Here is a 19,856-nt window from a genome sequence, read left to right as displayed (position 1 = left end):
TTTATTTGAAGATAGATTTAAATCACTTAAAAATGTGTATTGGAAACTGAGGGCAATCACTAAAAGAATTAAGGAAATATAATTATTTTGAGAAAAGAAAATATTTTGAGAAAAGATAATGTAAAATCATATAAAATGCTCAGTCAAAAGTAGAGAAGAAAAAAATGAGGGAAAAATAAGAAATAAAGAATAAATGCAATGAAGATAACAGTTGTAAACAGTATAGATATTGAACTAACTATATCGATAATCAATTTAAATGTAAATAGTCTAAATACATGAATTAAAGATAGGTTATCAGAATGTATTTAAAAAAAACCTAAACTACATATCATCCACAAAAAACTCACTTTAAATATAGTCTCACAAATGTTCAAAGTAAAGAGAGAAGAATGTACCATACTAATACAATATAAAAGTTAAGCCGGAGTAGCTATATTTTTGGGGGGGCAAAGCAGTCCTCAAAACAAGGCAAATTCTTTTTTTTTCTTTTTAAAGATTTTATTTATTTATTTATTCATGAGAGAGAGAGAGAGAGAGAGAGAGAGAGAGAGAGGCAGAGACACAGGCAGAGGGAGAAGCAGGCTCCATGCACTGGGAGCCCAACGTGGGATTTGATCCCAGGTCTCCAGGATCGCGCCCTGGGCAAAAGGCAGGCGCTAGACCACTGTGCCACCCGGGCATCCCAAAATAAGGAAAATTCTTAGGAATAAAAGGTGCATTACATAATGAAAAGGGGTTAATTTCCCAAAAGGTAGAACAATCTCAAATGTATATACATCATAATACATGAGGGAAAGACTGATAGAACTGTCAGGAAAAACAGACAAACTTACTATTATAGTTGGAGACTTCAAACCCTTCTGTTGGTATTTGATACTTCAAGCAGGCAGGCAATAAATCAGTAAGAATATTGTTGATCTGAAGACTATTACAATCAATTTGATTAAATTGACTTTTATAGAATGAATATTCCATTTAACAGCAAAGCATACATTCTTCTAAAGCTCCATGAAGTATTCTGCAAGATAGACCACATTCTTGGCCATAGAATACAGTTTAAATACAAATTTAAAAAATGATACAAAGTGTATTCTCAGACCACAATGGAATTAAACTAGAAACTGATGGCAGAAAGATAGCAGGAAAATCCCCAAAATAGTACTGGCCAACATACTTCAGAATAACACCTGGATCAAATAAGAAGTCACAAGAGAAACTGAAGAAATATTTTGAACTAAATATGAATATAACATCAAATTCATGGATTGCAATAACAAAAACTCTGTTTAGAACTTGTAGCCCTAAACACTTATCTTAGAAAAGAATAAAACATTTAAATCAATAACCTAAATCCCCATCTTAGAGAAAGAAGATGAATTGAAACCTAAATCAAGCAGATTTGAAAAGAAAAGAAAAATGAAATTAGAGCAGCTGTCAGCGACATCAAAAACAAAGAAGTAATAGAGTAAATTAATAAAACCCAAGATTGGTTCCTTGAAAATATCAAACAAATTGATAAATCTTTAGTCAGCTAACCAAGGGAAAAAGAGAGTATAGTAGTTTCGCTTTCTTCATGGTTTCTGTTACCCACAGTCAACTGTAGTCTGGAACCAGGTGGTCTTCCTGATGTATTGTCAGCCCAATGTTACATCCACAATGCCTATATCATTCACCTCACTATATCTCCTTGAAGTAGGCATTTTATCATCTCACATCATAAGATGAAGAAAAAGGATGAGTACAGTACCATAAGATTGAGAGAGGCAGAGAGACCACATTCACATAACTTTTATTACAGTATTGTTTTAATTGATCTATTTTATTATTAGTTATTGCTGTTAATCTCTTACTGTGCATAATTTAGAAATTAAACTTTATCATAAGTATATATATGTATAGGAAAAATCACAGTATATATAGGGTTTGGTCCTATCCATAGTTTTAGGCATCCATTGGGGGACTTGAACTTATTCCCTGTGGGTAAAGGTGGAATACTTTAGTCACAATTTACCAATATCATAAATGATAATGAAGTCATCACTATGAATCCCATGAACATTAAAGAATATTAAGGGCATATTATGAATAATTCTGTGTTCACCAAATTGATTAATTAGATGAAATGGACCAGTGCTTAAGGAATAAGCTATCAAATATCAAGCAAGAAAAAATTGATAATCTAAAAATGAATATATCTATTAAGGAAATTGAATCAATATTTAATTATATTTTTCCAAAAGAGAAAGCATGAGGCCAGCATCACTTTACTGGGATATCTAGGAAATATTTAAAGAAGAAATTGTATCAATTCATTACAGTCTCTTCCAGAAAAATAGAAGCAGAGGGAACACATCCTAATTTATTCTAGTAGTTTAGCATTATCCCAATATTAGAATTAGAGAAAGATATTACAAGAAATTAAAAATACAGAACAATATGTATCATTACTACAGATACAAAAATTGTCATCAAAATATGAGCACATCCAATCCAATATTGTATAGTGAAGATATTCACTATGACCAAGTGGAATTTATTCCTGATATTTAAGGCTGGTTCAACATTTGAAATCAATCTGTGTAATTGACAATATCAATAAGCTAAGGGAAAAATAATATGATCATATAAATTGATGAAGAAAAAACATTTGACCAAATTCATCATGCATTCACACATAAAAAAAATCCCAGCAAATTGGAAGTGAAAGAAATTTCCTCAATTCAATAAAAAACATCTTTGAAAAGCCCATTGCTAACATCATGTTTAATGGTGAGAAACAGCATGCTTTACTCCTAAGATGTGGAAGAAGGAAAGAATGTCTTTTCTTAATATTCCTATTTACCACCGCATTAGAAATCCTACTAGTGCAATCAGATAAGAAAAGGAAATTAATTGTATATTAATTTCTAAGGAAGAAGTAAAATTGTCTTAATTTGCAGATTATATTATTGTCTATGTAAAAAATGCCGCCCCCCCAAAATCTCCAGAAATGAATACACCAGTATATCAGGGCCACAGGATTAATATATAAAAGTTAATATACAAAAGTCAATTACTTTCAGATATTCCATAAATGAACTACTGAAATTTGAAAATTTAAAAGGATAATTAACAATAGCACCAATGCCCCCCATGAATAGTTAGAAATAAATCTAACAAAATATGCACAAACCTATGTGTCCAACTACAAAACCCTAAAAGAGAAACCAAAAGAACTAAAAGAGAAGGATAGTGTGTGATCATGTATCAGAAGACTTAATACTGTTAAGATGCAATTCTTCCCAACTTGATCCACAGATCCACACAATTCCAATAAAAACTCCAGCAATCTTATTTTTTATATATTGAGAAACTGATTCTAAAATGTACATGGAAGGGCAAATGATCTAGAATAGCCAGCATAATACCAAAGACGAAGTTGAAGGATTCACACTACTAAAATTTAAGACTTACCGTAAGGTACAGTAATCAATACAGCATGATATTAGCAAAAGAATAGATCCATTCATCAATGGGACAGAATAGAGAGCTCAGAATAAGATCCACACTATTATACTCACTTGATCCTTGAATAAGAACAAAGACAATTCAATGGAAAAATCATAGTCTTTCTCAATAAATGATTCTAGAAGAGTTTGAGGTCTATATACCAATAAAATTAGACATATTTTATTTTATTTTATTACTTTCTTAAAGATAGAACTCCTATTTATCTTCTCAAACAGCTTGTTTTGTGTTTTATCCCAAAGACATCCTAAGGGATCTTGAAGTATGTAAATTGTCAAAATTCCCCAACGGGGCTTCAAGAAAGTTTTTGGGGACCAAGGGATCCAAAATGACAATCTGACCATGATCAATGTCACAGATGTGGCAGTTATTGCCCATGTTCTCCTGCCTCCAGACCATATTTTAGATGGTCTCACATAAATCAACACAAAATTTATAAGAAAATTAAATATAAAATGCAAAACTATAAAGCTACTTGAAAAATATTAGATCTTTATGAACTTGAATTTTTAATACAACACCAAAAAAATGATCCATGAATAAAAAAAACAAACTTAATGAGTTGTAATTTATTAAGATAAAAATTTTCTACTTTGCAAAACTATTTTTGAGGGAATGAAAAGAAAAGTCTCAATCTGGGAAAAAGTATTTGCCAATATGCATCTCATAGAGGACTATTATCCAAAATATACAAAGAATTCTTAAAACTCAGCAATAAGAAAACAGCACAATTAAAAAATGCCCAAAAGTTCTAAACAGAAATCTCACCAAAAAAGATATGATCTGTGTTCATCAGTTGTGACAGATGTGCCATTTTAGTGGCAATGTTGATAATGAGAAAGGCTCTGCATGTGTGGTGACAGGGAGTGTATGGGTTATCTTTGTACCTTCTGCTTAATTTTGCTGTGAACCTGAAGTTGCTCTAGAAAATGATGTTTATTTAAAAATAAAATAAACTGAAATGTACCTGAATAATTTCTTTTTCCTTAGCTACATAGAGGAACTCAGAAAAATATACAGAAGTGGGGAAATGAAAAAGAGAAAAGTAGAAGATATGCACGTGGAAAATAATCAAATGAAAGATGCTTAACATCACTAGGAATTTGGAAACAAAAACAATGAGACACCATTACACCTTATTAGAATAGCTAAAGTCTAAAAGCTTAAAACCAAATGCAGTAATTCTTGTTTATTGATGGTGAGAATGCAAATATCTACAGGCCCTTTGGAACACAGTTTGACAGTTTCTTGCAAAGCTAAATATATTTTTATTTGATAATTCAGAAATTATGCTCCTAGGTGTTCCCCCAACTGATTTGAAAATTTATGTCTGTGCAGAAACCTGAATAATACTTCCAGTAATCATAATCATCCCCAACTGGAAAATGAAGATGCCTTTCGGGACATGAATGGATAATACTGTATAGTACATCCATCCATCCAATGACTTCTTCCTTGTTGATTTGGATGCCTTTTATTTCTTTGTGTTGTCTGTACATCCGTACAATAAAAGTGATAGAAAGAAATGAGTTATCAAACCACATAAAGACGTAGATGAATTATAAATACATATTGTTAAGTGAAAAAAAACAGTCTTAAGAGACTATGTACTATATGATTCCAGTTATGTGATATTTGGCAAAAGATAAAACTATAGAGATGATTAAAATATTAATAGTTTCCAGGGTGCAGGGGGCACAGTGTTTGAACTTGTGAAGCACAAGAGATTTTTTAGGATGGTGAAACTATGTTGAAATTATTATGTTTGAAATTATTATGGTGGATACATGACACTACACATTTGTCAAAACTCATAGAACTTTACATCATATAAGTGAATCTTAATGTATACAGATTTTAAAAAATCATTTAGGAGGCTAGGAGATCCCAGGACAGAATTCAGAAAATGACAAAAATAGTTCAACTATTTTACAGATGTACAAATTGTTCTCACTGACTGAAATATATGTGGAGAAAAGATGGCAAACAAGTAACTTTGGAAATAAATGGAGTCTGTAAGACGAAAGGCAAAAGCAAGTGTACAAAGGACTGTGCTGTAGTTGATAAAGTTGTGTCTTGTGAGGGTAAGGTTAACAATCCTGAAATCGCTATAAATATATACTGGAATTGAATAACTAGGTAAATGGATGGCAGATGATGGCAGCTGGGTTTCTCATTGTTTTAATGACAGATTACAGAAAATCAATGAGAAAAGCCTCGAATGATCCCTGTGGTAATCAATTAGAGTTAGAGACATCATATGACCTTATTTGGCTTACTCTAGAGACAGATAGCTACAAGAGAAATATTTATAGGTATTTGTATATACATGGGTTAGTGTACACACATATTTATTCCCTTGCTCTGTTAACTCAGAGGAACTAGAGTAATAACACTTCAGTATCAACATGCACCAGCATCCACTTCTTGGTTTCTTTTTTAAAAATGATTTATTTATTTATTTATTTATTTATTTATTTATTTATTTATTTATGAGACACACACACACAGAGGCAGAGACACAGGCTGAGGGAGAAGCAGGCTTCATGCAGGGAGCCCAATGTGAGACTTGATCCGGGTCTCCAGGATCATATCCCAGGCTGAAGGTGGTGCTAAACTGCTGAGTCCTCCGGGCTGCCCCACTTTTTGTTTTCTAATGCAAATCTCCAGTATAAGGACCCAGAGATTTTTGAGTAATGGCTAATTCTGGGACTAGTACAGAATATATAGAGATTGAGCCTTGATTATATTGTAGTCAGAGAAAGTCAGGAAATACTCTAAAACAACAACAGCAACAACAACAAAGGATCCATTTGATGGGTGTATGTCAAAGGGTATGTCCCATAGGAAACAGCTGAAAGAGTATCCAAAGGCAAATTTGGTCCAATTTCAGCCACAAAATTAAGTAGGAATGGGTTATAACCTACAATATAAAATAAATATCCATAAATCCATACTGATACATATAAATGATTGAATTAATAAATAAATGGAAAATAGCCAAAGTTCCTATGCAGAAGAATTTCAAATAATTGATGTACTTGCTCTGCCCTCATGGAAGTGGAGCGTAACTGCCCACTTTTTAAATGTGGCCTGTGCATAGTGACTTCGTTTCAAAGAACAGACTATAAAGAGGGAAAAGAAGAATTTCACAGTGGAGAAACCTGACAAACACTACCTCACCTAGGTAATCAAGATTAATATCAACAGCAATAAATCATGCTGATAGTATGTACTCTTGATATGATGCTATGAAAATGGCACTTTATCTCTGCGTTCTTTCTCCCTCAAACACAAAATTCCTGTGTAATCATGAGGAAAAGAACAGACAAATCCTAATTTAGAGTTTTTCTATAAAATAACTGACTAGTACTTTTCAAAATGTCAAAGTCATCATAAGGAAGGAAAGTCTGAAGAACATAAGAAGACATATCTTCCAAATGTAATTTAGTTTCTTGGATGGGTTCCTGGAACATTAGGTAAAATATAAGGAATTAAACTTCGGTTAATAATGTATCAATATTGGTTCATCAATTGTAACAGATGTGTCATACTAATGTACTATGCTAATAATAGGGAAAATAGGGTGTGGGTTGTATGCGAACTCTGAGTACTGTCTTTGCAATTTTTGTGTAAATCTTAAACAGTTCTAAAATAAAACATTTCTATATCAAAAGATAATACCAGAGACTTTCACTTAGTAAATATTGAGCTAATGATGAGCAGCTGCCTAGTGGACTGAGCTGACAGGTATTCTGAGACCCAGTTGAAGATCAGCAATGTGATTCTTCAGCTTAAAACTGTTAATATTTTTGGTGGTATGTGAGGTGTCATGAATTTATATCTGATAATAAAATCCCCTCAATACTTACAGGGAGTAATTGAGGCCCATAGGAGCTGTAGGTACCAGAATGAAGAGAATTCCTAAGCTTACTTGGTCAGACGTATTACAGCTGCTAGGTTGTACTCTTTTGTTCTGGTTGTGCTCTTGCTCCAATTTATTGGCTAAGTCACCTTGCACAAGTGCTCTGCAAGTGTTGACCCTTGTTATACATTGACAGCATACTAGGCACTGAGTTCTGGGCACTATTCTCAACACCTTATTATGGATTAACTCACTTTATGCATACACACAGTTGCACACACACACACACACACACACACACACACACACAAAGTAAATTTATGAGGCCAGTTCTATTATGTTCTCTATTTTACAAAGAGGTTAAATAACTGCCTTAGATCACTTAGTGGGCAAATGCCAGAGCCAGTTATCAAATCTTAGTAGTCTGGGGCTAGTGTCTATGTCCATAATATATTTTTTGTCCTTACCCTGTATGAAGAGAAAACAGCATTATCACCAGGCTCTGGCTGTTTGGATAGAGCTGAAGCCCTTGCCTCTTTTTCTTTTCTTTTTTTTTTTTTTACAGCTTTTTTGAGATATAATTGACATAATATTGTGTAAGTTAAAGATGTACAGTGTGTTGATTGAATACACGTATGTTCATTGTGATTACCACTGTAGTGTATCTTTAATGTTCTCACCTCCCCCCAAAAAAGAAATGACCATCATGTGACATGATAGAGATAGAAATGATAACCATCATAGGGATGTTACCTTTATCATGTCACATGATGGTCATTTCTTTTTTTTTGGGGGGGGGTGAGGACATTTAAGATTTACTCTGTTACCAGTTTTCAAGTAAACAGTAGCACAGTTTTGTTATCTATATAATCATAATGCTGTTCATTAGATGCCCAGAACTTATCCATCTTCTAACTGGAAGTCTGTACTCTTTGACCAACATCTTTCCATTTCTCCACCCCCGCCCCGCCCAACTCTTGGTAACTACTATTGTCATCTCTGTTTCTGTGAATTCAAGTGTTTTAGATTTCACGTATAGATGAGTTCATACAGTATATGTCTTTCTCTGTTTGACTTATTTCACTTAGCATAATGTCTCTGAGGTCCACTGCTTCACTGGTCAGAATGATTATAATAAAAAATACAAGAAATAATAAGTGTTGGCAAGCATTTGGAGAAAAGGGAACTCCTATGTACTTTTGGTGAAATGTAAATTGGTTTTGCATTTGTAAGTTTGTAAATTGGCAAACATTTGGAAAAAAGTATGAAGGTTCTTCAAAAAATTAAAAAAATAGAACTACCATATAATCCAGCAATTGCAGTTTTGGGTATTTAGTAAAAAAAAAAAAAAAAAAAAAAAAAGGCAAACAAGATAACAAAGTGGTATCTGTACTCTCATGTTAACTACAGCAGTATCACAGTGGTTAAGCTATGAAACAACCTAAATGTCCATCAGTGTATGACTGGATAAAGAAGATGTGAGATATATATGTTTTCTGGTGTTTGACCCCTATGCTCTAATGTTTGATCTATATGCTCTACATGAAGGTGTCAGCCTGAAACTTTTTACTATGTAGTTTTAACTTATTTTTTATAGGTTTATTTGTTGAACTAGACTTTAAAAACTATTTTAGTATTTTGAGTATCAGACAATGCTATTTATAGGATATTCTCTGATAATATCTATTATAGGATATTCTCTGATATTATCTATAATAATTATAACAAAACATCTAATCTTTATCAAATATTGACTACACTGATGGCATTGGGTTAAACATCTGAATTTACTGAGATACATTATTATTTCTCCCTTATACATATATATGAATTTTTTAACTGAATCAGGGCATAGACTAAAAGAATGTGTCCAAATTCACACTGCTAATATGTCAAATAGCAATGACTTAAACCAATGTTTGCTTAATCACATAGGCCATGCTCTTAACCACTATTCTACAGCAAGGTGACATTTCCCCAGTATTCAACCCTTATAAATTATCATGCAGTTTTGTTTATTAAAGACATGATAAAGGTGCAATTTTTTGCATAAGATACAATTTCTGCACTTGAGTCTTTTAGGTTCTCTGCAATTATTTCGAAGAAAACGTTACTCTGCCTTCATTTTGTTTTTGCTATTTGGGAATGCATTACTCTGGATAGTGTTAAAAATTGCTCCAGTAATAGTAGTTTGGATTTGCTATTCATATTGTATTCAAATATTACCTTATGTACACAAAATATCTACTGTTTACAAAAGTATGGATGCCAACATTTTTTATATTATCACAGAAAATAAACAAAGGTACTCGAGCTGTCTCTATTTTATGTTGGGGTTAGCCTTTCAGTGTTCAACAACACTGTTTGCTTCTTTTAAAATGATTTACTTATCAATATATTATGAAACAGAAGCCTTTACCATTGTCTCTAGTTGCAATATTATTGAATACTCATGTTTACCTTCTGAAGCATTTTCCTTAGAATAGAAATACAAAACATTAGTGCAGGCTTTGTTAAATTTGCCACTTCTCTGATACATGAAAAGTACTTGAGTTGAGGACAGCATTTCAATGGTTCTGAAAAACCTCAGAGGCTCTTCAAGCAAATAAAGACTTTTTGTCATTCTCATCTGTATTAGACTAGCAAATTGAATCAAAACTCTTTGACAGTGCTAAATTTTCAGATTTTCCCCCAAGACTACCTTTGCCTTCCCAGCTAGGGAAACTCAAGTGTAGGGGTCAAATTTATGTATATTTTGTATATAAAAGGTATGTATTTGCATTTATATATATGTAATTGTAAGCATATATGCCTTTACTCTGTAGTATACATAATATGTGTGTGTTTATGTTATGAAGAGAGCTAAAATGCCAGTAGATAGAGGTAAAGGAGAAAACAAACACATTATGCCCTAGTAACCAAATCAATTAGCCATACATGCATGAACACAAAATAAAATCCTGTTTTAGAGGGGTCTTTCTGATACTTGCTTAAGAAATGTTTAATTTTTTTTGCATTTTATAAATTTGTGTTTGATTTTGAATTTTTCTCCTTCACATATAAAAAGCTCCTTCATTGTGCCCCTTCAGTTAAAACATGCCATAATAATAGTCCAGGCTTATCATTTTTCCTCTTCTACTTTCCATTATTGCTAGCAGCACGACAGCTCTCCTATCACCCAGGGTTACAACCTTGAGTCCATCTTTGATTATCTCTCTTTCTACCTTGTGTCTAGGACCTTTCTGTGTCCTGCCATTTCTTTCTTTTATAATGTTTGAAAAGCTAGTTTCTTCTTTTTTGGTTTCCACCACCAAGACCCCAATCTAGTTTCTTTTATTTTCTTTTATTTCTGCTCCAACTATTGCAATCTTCCACATTCTTGCCTCCATATCTTTCTTCTCCCATCTCAACTACTAGGTTGCTGTAAAGTCCATGTATCTATTGGCACGTCTAAACCAGAGGAAAGAAAATGGCTTAACTTCAAAATGAATGTATTGAAAAGCAGAAGCCACTGTTTGTTAAAGGTACAAACGATTATCAACATTTCAAAAAGTGCATCCCATGGAACTTTTAGTCTTTCAAGATCTTACACACACATACACATGCACACACACACACACACACACACACACCTGTGCTCAAATAATCTTGGGAAATGCGGCGTACAATATCTTCTCTTAAAGACTCAGATTCACACCAGCATACTCAAAGTTATGGGAACTCCTATAGGAACACGAATCTTATTTTTAACATTTTAAAGACATTATTTCCTAAATTTCTTTGACCATATAATCACTCCTACCTTTTTAATTTTTTTTTTTTTAGTATAATATGGAGAGCACATTTTGGGATGTCACTCTATGCTATCATCTTCATCTACTTGCATTTTCCCTTAGAAACAAGAGCAAAGTCTGGGATTGCCTTAATTTAAAAAAGGTAGAGAATCTATCAAACCATAACCACCAGGCCAGAAACCAAAAGATAGCCTCACCTACTAGCAACAGGTTTGTCAGTGACTTTTTTCCTCTGATAGGAAGATTTATACTGATGACTCATATTAGAAGTGGATAACTCGGAAGCATTTTCACTGCTGTCTTCATGGAAATCTTTCTCAATTGTGATAAATCAAGAAGGGATATTTCCCATCTTCAGGTTTCACTGTCAAGCTTTCTTACATCTTCCTGTGGTCTGTATGAAGAAATGAAGCAACAAACAACAAAAAAGGCTTTATATACCAAAAGCTTAATGTCTTGTTATCTTTCAATGTAAATTCATGTCAGTCTGGGACAGTGTTTACTATGCACTCTACAGCTCACTGTTTGCTGTATAAGCTTAATGAATTTGCCACTGATCAATCAGTGTATCACAAACTCTTTATGGAGCTTACTGTGTGGGAAGTGTAGCTCTCAGCCACATTATCTGACAAAAGTGTCTATATAAGCAGTCATCCTGAAGTGCTGATTCTGTTATTTGATTTGGGATTAAACAGTCTGTTGCAAGCCATCTGCTTTCCTATGCATGCGTCCTTGAGAGGTTAGATTTCTACTGATATTGCCCCATAACTTTAACTGGTATTTGAAAGATCAGAATTAGCTTAGACATATGCCACTGAAATTGCTGGCCTTGTCCTACAGGACTGTCCAGATTTTGACACGGGGGTCCAAATCAGGAAAAAGTTTACCCTTCTCACATTGTTGCTGATTCAGAATCCTGCTGCATTTGGCCAAGTGCTGTGAGACTTGAGAGCACTTGTCTGACAAAGTTTTACAACAGTTCATGCTCCTGAGTGTATGAAAGTGTATGCTGGCTGTTCAAGCCGTGTGTCCTGATGACTCCCAAAGAATGCACTCCTCTGGCCTATGCCTGATTACTCTGCAGAAACTCCTGTGGTTTCTGCTATTTCAGCAACTTCTGGAAATACCCTACTGAAAACGTGCATATGTAGTAAGTACAAGCCTCTGCCTTCATATTTGAAATAGAAAATGGTTGTGGTTCAATTCTGGGCAACCCGATCAAATAAAAACCTACTTCATTAATAATCTGACTGGCCTTGAAGTAGATTTTGTGTGGGCTTCTATGCATAGAGATAACTTTATTTTTTGGATGTGTATGCCTGAATGTACGCTGAATGTATTCTGGAAGTTCCCAGGTGTTTACCCATTATTAGTGCTTTGGTTTGGGATCTGCATTCCACTTGTCATCTACTCCAGTCAAATGTGAGAAATGGCCAGAAGGCAAAAGGTGAAGGAGAAGGCAATGTAGGCCACAAAATAACGGGTTATTTACATATGTATTTATTCATTTATTTTACTGTTTTTATTCCTCTATATTCCCACTGTACTGATTTCCCTCCAGAACCAGTAGAAACTGAAAAAAAAAAAAAGAAAGAAAATAGAGCATATAGTCTAATGAGAATATATGAATGGATGAAGCTATGAACCAATGAACATTTGAGCACAAATTTGATGACTGGTGCTGTTATTAGGTACAACATAAAAGGGTGACCAATCCGAGTATCATCTGAGATTGGGGCAAATGCCCACAAGAACATAGGGAATTACAGTGTGGAAAATGCTGTGATTAGGAAAGCACAGTATTCTATAGAAACTTACAGGAGAGATCCTTAACTCATTCCAGGAAAATTCTGTAACATTTAGATGGCATTTAGCTAAGGGAATGGGAAAAATCTTGTAAAGGGAAGATGAAATATTTGTAATCACAATGACCTTAATTATAGGATTAAGTCAACAAAAGAAGCGTTTTGCCAAACAGTCTTTCTGTAGCTTTCAAGAAACGACAGTTGTAAGTATTGTTAGGTTGCTCAATGATTTAGGTAAGAAGAACTGTGAGGTAAAGTCCACTTGAACTTAATTTAAGGAAAAAATGTGTTTCTGTAGATTTTCAGTCTTCCTGTGTACCTAAAAACAGAATCTATCCAACAGTCTCTATTTTCTGCTGTACCAGTGGCTAACGATCTTAAGGCAAATTTGTTGCCTAACTGAAGGCAATATTTTTAATGTTAGTGCCTGAATGCTTTCACTTCTTTTACGTTGAGCCTGTTTTTTGTTGTCTTTTTTTGTATTATTTAAATATATAATTGTACATTTGCACCATGAGAACGTGTACCTTAATGAGAACTATCTCTGAAGTAGCAGTAGGATGGATATAAAATTCAGAAATAGGGTTCATTTATTTTTACTGTCAGTTTTGAAATTAATTTCTATTTCTATTATCTCTGCTATATCAGCTGAAAAATTGATCTATTTTACATGTGTATTTTATTATGAAGACCCATACTGCTAAGGAGCATTTTATTTTTAAAGAACTATTTAATCATAAAATCTTTCAAACTTTTGATAAACAAAATAATGATCCTTATTTCCACGGGCACCTCATTAAAATTTTAAAGCTGCTCTTGATTTCCTAAATTTGCTTGAGGTGTTCTTCTCATTCCAAAAAATAAATAATGAAGATTTGTAGACACAGCTAAAGTCCAGTCTTAATTTCTGACCCTTTTTCATCCCCACATTTGACCAGTTGTCTTCAGTTGGTTTGTATTCAATTCCATATATGATGTAAATGTATGTATTTTTAGACAATACAAAGAATTGTTTTGGGTATTTGAAAACTATACGTAAACAATGTCATGTGGCCATGATGCTTTTGGAACTTATTTTTTCTTTCATTGAGAGTGATGTATTATTTTCAGATTTATCCATGTTGATTCATTGATGTGCTTTGGTGCAGTTTTAAAATCGTCAACCATTGTATTTTATTTATTTATTCATTGTTTAACTACTTCCATATTGATAGGCAGTTAGTTTGTTCCAAATTTCATACTATTACAGATTAGTGAAAACCCTGTTCCATGCTTCCTTAGGAATGCTTGAAATTTCTCTAGAACACCTACAAATTACTTTTGCATTTTCACATTGCTTTCCAAAGTAATTGTACCAGTTTAAGCTCCATCAGCACTATATATATTTTTTGTTTCTCTACATCCACACCAGCCCCTTGGCATTACCAGAGTTTTAAGTATGAATTCTAATCTGACGGTTGTGCAACGGTATGTTAAAGTGGGTTTAATCTACACTTCTCTGATTACTGTGGAAGTTTCTCAACTTTTGCCTCTTGGCCATTTGAGTTACATCTTCAATACATTACCTGTTCATGTACTTTGCTTATTTTCCCATGCGAGTATTGGTCTGTTTCTTTTTTTATTTGTAGGACTTCTATATACTGTCCATTATACATATGGCAATAATGTCTCCCAGCCTGTGGCTTGGTTTTTTATGTGGTGGTTGTGTGCTTTTCCACACACAAGTATTTGTTAGATATTCTAATTGTGAAAGTGCATTAAAAATACAACCAAGTACATTTTGCTTAAAAGGTACAAAATTAAAATCTAAGGTTAAAGAAAGGTGGAAAATAAAGTATAGAAAAAGAGGTATTAAATGCACACTGGCCTGGGCACTTGGGAGGCTCAGTCAGCTAAGCACCTGCCTTCTTTCTGCTCAGGTCATGATCCCAGGGTCCTGGGATGGAGTCCGATGTCTGGCTTCCTGCTCAGCAGGGAGTTTGCTTTTCCCTCTCCCACTAAGCCTCCTCCCTGCTCGTGCTCTCTCTCTTTCTCAAATAAATAAGATCCCACATTGGACTCGATCCCAGGACCCCACGATTACGCCCTGAGCCCAAGGCAGACACTCAACTGCTGAGACACCCAGGTGTCCCGCAATACAGATTTTTATATGAATAGACTGAACAAAAAAAGCTTTAAAATACATAAAACAAAAATATATAGAAACAAAAGGAGAAAAAAGCATATTTAGAGTTGGAGAATTTAACACACAGCTAGGCTGGATTTTTTTTCAGGAGCGCTTCTACCTCTCCCTCTAGAGCGTGGGTAGAAACATGATTTTTCTTGTTCAGTGAATAGAATTTTCCCTCTGGTTCTTTGGTAAATGGTACGTCCTTTTTAAGAATCCTGGGTTAGCCCATTTCATGATTGGATTGTTTGTTTCTTTGCAGACATGAAGAGAAACCTGACAGAGGAAGACATGGACATGGCCAACATGCACATGAGAAAATGCTCCGCATCACTGGCCATCAGGGAAATACAAATCAAAACCACAATGAGATACCACCTCACACCAGTGAGAATGGGGAAAATTAACAAGGCAGGAAACAACAAATGTTGGAGAGGATGCGGAGAAAAGGGGGAACCCTCTTACACTGTTGGTGGGAATGTGAACTGGTGCAGCCGCTCTGGGAAACTGTGTGGAGGTTCCTCAGAGAGTTAAAAATAGACCTGCCCTACGACCCAGCAATTGCACTGTTGGGGATTTACCCCAAAGATTCAGATGCAATGAAACGTCGGGACACCTGCACCCCGATGTTTCTATCAGCAATGGCCACAATAGCCAAACTGTGGAAGGAGCCTCGGTGTCCATCGACAGATGAATGGATAAAGAAGATGTGGTTTATGTCTACAATGGAATATTCCTCAGCCATTAGAAACGACAAATATCCACCATTTGCTTCAACGTGGATGGAACTGGAGGGTATTATGCTGAGTGAAATAAGTCAATCGGAGAAGGACAAACAGTGTATGTTCTCATTCATTTGGGGAATATGAATAATAGTGAAAGGGAATATAAAGGAAGGGAAAAGAAATGTTGGGAAATATCAGGAAGGGAGACAGAACATAAAGACTCCTAACTCGGGGAAACGAACTAGGGGTGGTGGAAGGGGAGGAGGGCGGGGGGTGGAGGGGAAGGGGTGATGGGCACTGAGGTGGACACTTGACGGGATGAGCACTGGGTGTTTTTCTGTATGTTGGTAAATTGAACACCAATAAAAATTAATTAAAAAAAAAAAGAATCCTGGGTTAGTGCAGAAATCTTAATTTCTTTTGCCCTCCTCCCTCTTTTGTCCCTCTCTTACCTCCCTTTGGAGATATTAAATCTCAATCCCTCAGTTTTTATTGGCTCTAATTAATCATCCCTTGTTCCCTTCTCCAGTCTTCGAAGTAGTAGAGCACTAGCTCACATCTTCATGAATCCGGATTTCATTTATCGCATCTGAGGATTTCACTTTCATTTTTGTAGGCTCAGCTATCAATTACATTTTATTCTATTTATCCAGCATCTGTATATGTAACAAGTGGATGATGGTCGCTAATGTTGTTCACCAAAGACTTCCAGATTTTCCCTTTTAAGGTACCACATGGGATTATCTTGGCTGAATGTTCTGAGGTAGAGTGGAGTCAAGAGACTAGTTTTGAATAGTGAGTTCTGAGCCTATGTGATGTATTTTGCTTTTTGGACCAAACATTGAATTGCTAGTGGGCGTTCCACTAGAGCTCTTTATTCTGTTGGGCACATTGATTAGCTATGTTCAAGGTGGCAGCTGCCCTATCAGCCTGTGTCTCTTATTAAATGCAGTGGGCAAAGATTCCCTGCTGACTTGAGAGGGGCATTCACCACAAGTAGGAAATACATCCTTGCTATTGTAAGTCACTAAGATTTTGGAATTTTCTTCTGTTTGCTATCACAGCATAACTGAGCTTATGGGTGGTAAGCAGAATAATGACTCCACCAATACGTCCACACCCTGAACACTGGAATCTGGGAATTTATTAGGTTAAACGGCCAGTGGGAATTAAGTTGCAGATGGAATTAAGGTACTAGTCAGTTGACCTTAATATAGAGAGATTATCCTGCTTTCTGAGCCTACAATGTCATGGGGGTCCTTAAAAAAAGAAAGAGAGAAGCAGTGAGGCTCAGAGAAGAGTGTAGTGACAGAAGCAGGGTCAGAGAGATGCTGTGCTGCTGGCTCTGGGGATGCAGGAAGGGGGCCACGGGCCAAGGAATGTGCGCAGCCTCTACAAAGTAGAAAAAACAAGGAAGCTGTTTCTCCCTAGAGCTTCCAGGAGGAATGTTGCTCTGGCAAAACCTTGATTTTAGCCCAGGGATATCAGTGTGAGACATCTAGCCTACACAATTGTAATTTTTGAGCTTTTAGCTCTCATGTTTATGGTGATTTTTTACACCAGCTGCTGAAGACTGCTAATACAATGACCCATAAACATAATTATTTAGTACTGCCCTTAGACACAGGCAAGAGGGGTATTCTTTAGTGGGATCAATATAACATGGACACACAGAAAAACTTTTCTCATGAATATGCCAGCAGCTCTATCACTAGAAATTTGGAGTCAGCCCTTGTGTAATGCCCCTGTAACCCTAAGAGACTTCACGCTGACCACTAAATAGGTATTGGATGCTAGAATTTCACAGAATTTTATTTAAAATACAATCAATAAATTTTTAGTAAATTTTCAAAATATGACTTAAGATTTCAGTTTCATTTATGTAATTTAGAAATAAAATTATAAAGCAAACAATTGGTTTTCTGCCTTTTATTTTAAATTATTGTTCATTTTAGATAAAAAAATGATTTTTGAAGACAATATATACTTACAGTCTTTGACAAAAATGAATTGAAATTCTGTACATTTTGATATTACTGCATTGTACTTTTAGTTCCTTAAATCATTACTGTAACTAGAACACAAATGATATGAGTGTCTTATTTATAACCACATGATTGGTAATTTTGCAGAAATGAAGGCAAGGGGTAGATTTGATGGTGTCAACATATAAAAATGTATGAGTTACATATGTAATCATTTTATTACTCATGCAAACATTGTTGATCCATGAGAAAATCCAGAGAAATTTAATAATACTTTAATTATGTCATCTTTCATATTTTACTCACTTCCAGCATGCAAAATCATAGTTTTATATATTTTTAAATATGCTTGTCATTTTGGTGGTACATTTGTAAAGCAGGAGGAAAGAACGTATTGTAGCTAACAGTTTTGTTCATTCAATGTACAACTTTTAAATATTTGAATATATGGTTTGTGGAACTACATTCTTTTTTTATAAAAGATTTTATTTACTGACTCATGAGAGACACAGAGAGAGAGAGGCAGAGACACAGGCAGAGGGAGAAGCAGGCTCCCCGTGGGGGGCCCTATGTGGGACTCCATCCCAGGACCCCGGGATCACAATCTTAGCCAAAGGCAGATGCTCAACCGCTGAGCCACCCAGGTGCCCCTGGAACTACATTCTTACTTCCCTCCCAGGCTTACAAATATTAGAGATGGTCCTGGCACCATGTCACTTTTAGAGGTAATGTGTAAATAGATGAAAAATAAGGATACATTTGTGCATTGTTTTCAACAGCTTTACTGAGATATAATGCACATACCATACAATTCACCAACTTAAAACGTACAATTCAATTTTTAGTATATTCTCAGGGTTGTGTAATCACCACCACAATCCAATTTTAGAGTATTTTTGTCTCCTATAAAGATACCTGTACACTTAACAGTCACTTTACTTCCCCTCCTCCCACCAAAACGAGGCAAACACTAATAATTTTTCTTCATGTGAACATTTCATATAAGTGGAATCATACCTTATGTGGCCTTTTGTAGTAGGCTTTTTTCTCTCAGTATAATATTTTGAAGGTTTATCCAAGTTGCAGTATGTATTCGAATTTCATTCCTTTTTATTGTGAAATGACACTTGTTCGTATATTTTATTTGTTCATTAGTTGAGGATATTTAGGCTGTTCCCAATTTTGGTTATCACAAACATTATGAACATTTGTGCATATGATTGTGTGCAGACATCTGTTTTTATTCATGTGACTATTGGTCATTTTTTTTCCAATCATTTTTTTTATTGGAGTTCAATTTGCCAACATATAGCATGACACCCAGTGCTCATTCTGCCAAGTGGCCCCCTCAGTGCCCATCACCCAGTCACTCCAACCCCCCACCCACCTCCCCTACCACTACCCCTTGTTCATTTCCCAGAGTTAGGTGTCTCTCATGTTTTGTCACCCTCACTGATGTTTCCACTCATTTTTTCTCCTTTCCCATTATCGGTCATTTTTATAATCATCTTTGGATAAATGTCCAGAGCTTTTGACCATTTAAAAAATTGGGTTGTCCTTTTATTTTTGAATGGTAAGAATTCTCAGTTTATTTTATCTATAAGTCCCCCATTTTGAGGTTTGTCTATTTTCCTGTTTTTCTGAAGCAAAAATATGTTTAATTTTAGTGAAATCAATTTTTTTTCTTTAGTTGCTTATATTTTTGGCTTATATTTAAGAAATCATTGCTTACCCCATGGTCATCAGTATTGAATCCTATGTCTTTTCCTAAAAGTTTTATAGCTCTGGCTCTTATATTTGGAGTTTATGTGTGGTATAAGAAAGTGTCCAAGTCTATTCTTTTAAAAGTGGATACATAGTTATTTCAGCACCATTTATTGAAAAGACTATTTTTCCTCCTTTGAATTGTCTTACCATCTTTGTTGCAAATCAATCGACCATAAATTACAGTATTTATTTCTGGTTTCTTAGTTCTATCCCATTGATCTATGTGTTAATCCTTATG

Source organism: Vulpes lagopus, chromosome 11 (assembly GCF_018345385.1).
Source record: "Vulpes lagopus strain Blue_001 chromosome 11, ASM1834538v1, whole genome shotgun sequence".
NCBI lineage: Eukaryota > Metazoa > Chordata > Mammalia > Carnivora > Canidae > Vulpes > Vulpes lagopus.
Note: the sequence above shows the minus strand (reverse complement) of the source record.